Genomic DNA, 6,663 nt, shown 5'->3' on the forward strand with positions numbered 1-6,663 from the left:
CTTGCCAAGGGCCCGATACCTATTGGATAGAACGATCAGAGGGGGGTTGGTCAGGCTTTTCCCAGGCACTTGGCCTGCAACACCGGAGGAGGAAGATGATGCCCTGAGTACCCTCTGGCCCTGCCTCCTTCTGCCGCACTTTTGTTTTTCCTTTTGCCCTTTCCCATCTTCCTCATCCAAACTTTCATATTGAGAGGAACTTGAGGAAATGGCCCTATTTGCCTCCTCTTTACGAAGTTTCCTTATCTCTTCACCTAACTCGGCGTCCCCAAGAGCCTCAGCTGTCTTCTCTGAGCCAGCGTCGGGAGCAGGATCCCGGACTGCACCTTCTACCAGGGAACTTTCAAGATCCCTGCTCCTTCTGCGCCTCTCCTCCCTCCTAAGCTTAGAGGGGCTCTTGTTCTTAACTTTCTTCATTGGCTCTAGTGCCCCTTCTCCTCTGCTGGTCCCCACCCCAGATGAGGCAACCTCACTGCTCTCCCCATCCCGGGTGGTCACAGCATTGGAGAATGAGCGGGGACACCGGCTAAATGGGTGACCAAGGTCACCACACAGGTTACAGCGAATCTGGCCACAGGTTGCAGCCAGATGACCCTCCGCACCGCACAATGCGCACATCTGCTTAGTGCAGTTTGCGCTAAAGTGTGTGGGATCACCACACTTGTGGCACAGCTTCGGCTGTCCCTGGTAAAAGACTTGGATCCTATCGCGGCCGAGAAAGGCGGCTGATGGAATGTGTGCGACAGTGTTACCTGAACGGCGGAGGCGGACGGAAAACGTCCAGGCTCCAGACCAAATGCCATGTTCATCCAGATTTTTCTTGGGGACGTCCGTCACCTCCCCATACCTGCTCAGCCAGGTCATTATGTCATAGCAAGAAAGAGACTCGTTACGTGTCAGAACGGTCACTTTCTTGACAAAACTCTGGCGGGATACCGCCTTCACAGCGAAATCCTGCCAGACAGGCTCGTCCTTCACCAGTGCGTGATTAGACCAAAAGAGCTCAAGCCCTTCTGGCTTCACAAAACTGATGTCGAACTCAGAGGTACCGAAGGGGTGGATCAGAGCAAAGATGTCATTAGCCCTGAATCCCATCTGGAAAAGAAGCTCCACAACTTTTGCCCTAGAAGGGCATGCATCACCGCCTCTCCATACCAGACGGGCCACATTCCTCCGGCCACGCTCCTGCCCGCTTGTTGGAAGGGACCAGACCACCTCCCCATTATGCTCTCGGAATGCCCCAAGTCCATGTCTTTCTATCCAAAAAGACAAGTCGACCTCCCGGCCCTCTACCTGGAGCGTTCTATCCCCTCTCCTTAAAGCCTCCAGGAGGCGCTGTTGCAAGTTACCTTCCCCTGGATTAAGAGATGAGGATCCCCTGGGACCCCCAGCAGCGACATTAGCATAACTCCTTATTGGAGCAGTCGCTACCGGGGGGGCAGCCGGACCGACACCACTCCCCCCAGAAACAACAGTAGAGGCAGTAACATTACACATAACATTTATGCCTGTCTCCTCCTGCCTAGCTGCACTGGACTGGCCGGGATGTAATCTTGCTGGCTTTATGATGCCGGGCTTTACACTTGCATCATTGGCTTCATTGGGCACACTCAACCTTGCAGCAGTCTTCCCTTTAGAAATATCGGAAGAAGCTGCTTTGTCGCATACTTTGCCCTCGGCCTCCGCCAATACCTCGGCTTCAATTTCTTTAACTGCTACTAACATTGCATGGGTTGTATCATGTCCATGTTCCTGTGGTACCAGTCCTCCACCGCCAGCTCCACCCACAGCAGCCCCACCACAGCGCCACAACTCAAAAGAGCCAGACACCGCTGACTGGGCCGCCGAGAATGGCGCTCCGGTTCCAGACACCTGGACACTCCCCCCTTTGCCTGCAGAGGAGTGCCCCGCAGTGCCAGACCTTTTCTGGGAGCTGCCCTCTCCCTTGTCTTTATAATTGCCCGGCCGCCCGAGCTCCATACCAACCTCTGCCACCTGGACACTTCCCCCGTCACCTGCAGAGGAGTGCCCCGCAACGCCAATATCCCCTAACTGGGGACATGCTACCTTGTCCGCAACACTGTCCGGCCCCTTGGCCGTATCTTTGCCGGTGCTGGCCCCGCTACTATGACAAGCGAGGTCAGCGCTTTCCCCCATCTTTACTTTATTATCCCAGGTGTTCTGGCCCCGCTCCACATTTGCAGAAGGGGGGACAGGCAGATTACCAGGGTCTGCACCCTGAACTGACTTTGCAGCCGGCCCAGGGTGCACAAAAGGAACATAAATCAGGCTTACTTGCTCAGATGTTTTTTTCTGCCTTTTCTTCTTCTTTTTTATTATTTGTTCCTCTCCAAGGTCGTCGCCAAAACTAAAATTATCCAAATGCATGGGGGACTCCATCTTTACAATTTGTGCCAGCAGGGCGCCACCACAACCCTCTTCCTCCTCGCCAGCACTCTCGCACGATGAAGGTGGTAATGCCACTTGTCCTGCAGGTAGACTTGCTTGGGACATGTTTACACCCTGCATTGGCTGCGGCTTGGCTTCCACAGCTTCCCCACTTGCCAGCACCTTAGCCTCTTCAGCCTCCATTTCTTGGACCTCATCCTCACTACTGCTCTCATCTGCTGAACAATCACCCCCAATCTCCTCTTCTTTTACTGGGGATTTCATCCTGGAGGAGCGATCCTCATTAAGAAGTTTCTCCCTAAATAAATCGCTCCCCTCCAGGACAGCCATTCTCCTCAGCTCAGTCTCCTCCAGCTCCAGCCTCAAGGACTTAACCCTTGCAGAGTACTCTGGTTTCCTGCGCTTGGTAGTTGTGCTCACCTGATACTTTGCAAACTTTAGCTCCTCTCTCAGCTCCCTCAGCTTCTTCCCAAGGAGTTCGTACTCGCTAATCTTGGCAGCAAGTCTGGAGCTGTATGTCGCCATAGACTCCTTGGGTCTTCTCTGGCCCCACTGCTCCACAACCTGGCTCTTGGAGGAGCTCTTCTGTGCTGCAGAGACCTTCTTTAAACTTGTCTTGCTTGCAGGCTTTTCTTCCTGGCTGAGAGCCTTGCGGCTTCCAACCATTGCTGGAGGGACAGAATCCACATCGCTGCGGACCCTGCCAGATCTTCTAACCCCTCCAGCCGGGGCACTGGCTGGTAGCTTTCCCTCTACACCCCTCGCCAGCCTGGACCGAGGAGTGGAGGTCAGGGGATTCATGCTGATGGCTCCCCCAGGAATCTGCCACCTTCCTGGGAAAGCAGGTGGAAAAATCAGCCTCTCTCCTCTGGAAGTCTGGAGTCTCAGGAGCTCAGCAACAGACACACCTAGCGACCACACCCTCCAGAGCTGTACTCACTATTCTGCTGGTGAGGTTACTGTGTACATACATTCCTAACCAGGGTGTCTCAAGCTGAGAAGGCTGCCGGGCATGCTGGGAGTTGTAGTTGTGCAACAGCTAGAGACACCCTGGTTGGGAAACTAATTCAATAGAAATAGTACATCATTCCTTTTAAATAGTAAAAAAAAACTATATATATATATATATATATATATATATATATATATATATATGCATTTTTTTTTAATTTTATTTATTAATTAATTTTTTCCCTCTAAATATTCAAATATAGGCAAAAAAAATTAATTTGAATAAAGAATAAAAAATTCTGTATTATGTAAATGAAACGAGAAAACAATGCTCTGCAGAAGAATTTTGACTGGTTTTGGCCAATTTATTTATTGCGTACACAGCGACTTCCTGCCGCTCACCCAGGGTAATCCAGGCGTTAGGAATCTCGTAAACTGATTGAATCCAAAGAAAAGGGAACTACGCTGCATCCGGGGGCTGGGGCCTGCAGTCATTCTGCGAGTATTATTAGACACCACCCACACAGTGCACGGGGAGGTGGTCTTTGTGTTGTACAGGATGCCTGAAAGGGCAACGCGGGCGCTCGGCGGCACATCTTCCCCCTGTCAATCTGAAGCACCACATTAAATGCAGAGGAGTTGTTTTTTTCCCAGGGAATGCTGGAGACCGGGACGACGTTCCCACGCTTCTGGCCTCTGTGTAGTTCTCACATCCTTATCTACAGATTAACATATTCTTGAAAAGTACCTGTCACCAAATAAACTTTTCTAACCTACCTTAGGCTATGTTCCCCAACTACTCCTAACACTCCTGAGTTTGGTCTCCTGCCAGGCCAGGAGGAGTCCAAACTTGCTGTATTAATTGCAGCAGGTACCAGTACAGAGCCACCTAGTGGCTGTTTTTCCTATTACATTTTAAACATATTTCTGTTGATAATTTTAAAAGCTAATGGGAAAGTGTCTGCTAATTAAATATTAAAAGTTTTATTTGGTGACAGGTACTCTTTAAAGGGGTACTCCGGTGTAAAACTCTTTTTTTTTTTATGAACTGGTGCCATAGGTGAAAGCTTAAAGGGGTACTCCAACGTCAGGTACGAAAATAGCGCCTCACTATGACCCCAGTTGTGAACTACCAAAAACCCATTTGTTTTGGTGCATCTGTAATCCTCTCCCCTAGTGTGTCAGAAATGCTACATAATGATGCATGTATAGTGTCACCTAGGGCAGGCAAGAGTGAGCCCTCAACCTCTTTCCCTGCCTTCTTGCATAGCCACCCTAAAACGGTGACTTTACAACTGGGCGACAGTCCATACGCTAACTAGAGTGCAGGGGCGTCATGGTCAAAACAATAAACAAAGAACAGTACAAGGTCGGAGACACAAGTCAGGAGACCAGAAAACGGAATAACGTCAGGAATGCAAAGTAGTAAACAGATATAAGGGAAACATGGCAGCAGGTATATAGTGTACGGACAACAGTCTAAGAACCAGATAAACGGCAGAAATGATAACATGAACGAGACAGGATAAACTAGAAATATGTAATGGCAAGACTAGAACAGAAATGCAGGGTATGAACAGGATAAACTGAAGTACGACACTATATAGATTAAGGATGCATAAAAGACAATTCACACTAGACAAAAAAAAAACGAACAAAGAACCACAAATCTGAATACGGAACAAGATCAGGATACACAGAACTAATTCACACTAGAAACAATAACCAAACTGACTCCTATGTTAGGGAAATAGCAAAAATCAGGTACGGACCTAACCAATAGGAGGGACTGGATTAACTACAAAACCAAACTCCAAAAATGGAAAGACACAAAATCCAAAATCAAAATAGACTCCAAATTAAGGGCACACAATACTATGTGGTACAGGACCTAACCCAGGAGGAATATGCAAAATACAAACACGTCAAAACACAGGTAAAGGTTCTGGATACACAGAAACAGGTGTGAACACTAACCAAGAAGCAGGACTGGTTATAGGACAAGACTAAGGTTCACATAACATATAGAAGCAGGACAGGCAAAAACCGACCAATTACACACAGCATAACTTAAATGGGCACTGTCATTAAAACTATTTTTTTGTATTGAACTCCTTATGGTAAATAAAAAAATCTTTCTAATGTACTTTGTTTAAAAAAAAAAAATGACGTTTTCTATGTTTTATTTGTGTTTAAAAAAGCTGCCACTAGGTGTCTCCCTACTTGTCCAGAGCACATTTCCCCCCATCTCTTGAACAGACTTTGGACTCCTGCTGGCCTGGCAGAAGTCCAAAATCAGGAAATGCAATCTGGAGTGCTGAGGGATGTGTGTGCAGCCTTAGCCAGGCATAGCTGGTCTCACACTGAACTGCTCTGGGCTGTGTGTAGCAGAGTGAGGCAGGAAGTTCTCCCCTGTATGGCTTCAGATGATGTCACGCCTGCTGGGGAACGCCCCTTCCCAGTCTGTGACTCTGACTGAGACTGAGCAGAAAATACAGAGCAATATCAAGGTATAAAACTAACAAATAAAGGCAGGGGGTGGTTTATCATGATGGGGGCAGGGATGGTGTTGTATGCTCTTAAAAATAAACCTTGGGGCAAAAATCACAGAAGAATTGTGAGACCACCATGAAACATAGGTACAGACACTATATTATGAGCTACACTAATATGGAATACCGCTTTAAGGGGTTAATAAGCTATAGATCCTCCTTTAGCATCAATCGCCTCTACCCAATCTTTTATTTTGTGATGCTGATGATAACTAAAGGAAAAGGAAAAGTAATTTTCTAAAAAGAATGAAGAATTTTTGTCACTGTGAATCTAAAATAAAGTTTATAAAAATAAAAAAATGTAAAAAAAAAGATTAGTCCTACAATTTTGGAACACTACTCCCTGCAAATGTGTCTCAGCTCATCCATATGTGGTGTGCCATGGGGGTGCGATGAGGTGTATGGGCAGGTGTTGTATCCCAGGGGCAGGTGTTGTCAACCCCTAAATGTTCGTGACGCCAGGGCGTAGTTTTCCTAAGTAACCACCCGAAGGTAGCTCCGCTATCCCTAGGTTAGGCAGGGTTATAATAGTCCAAGACCAGGTTAGGGTTAACAGTAGCTTTACTGAGGTAGACAGATGGAAATAGTCTTTAGAGCTAGGCCAGGATCCTAGAGAGGTGACCAGTAACACAAGGGACCTCGCAGCTTGCTGGGACTTGCAGTGACTTGACAGACTTTAGGACAGCCACGCTGACTATAATAGACTTGACTTGACTGAGGATAGTGACAGCAGACAGAGATGACTTGACTT

This window comes from Hyla sarda, chromosome 7, assembly GCF_029499605.1.
Source record: "Hyla sarda isolate aHylSar1 chromosome 7, aHylSar1.hap1, whole genome shotgun sequence".
Taxonomy (NCBI): domain Eukaryota; kingdom Metazoa; phylum Chordata; class Amphibia; order Anura; family Hylidae; genus Hyla; species Hyla sarda.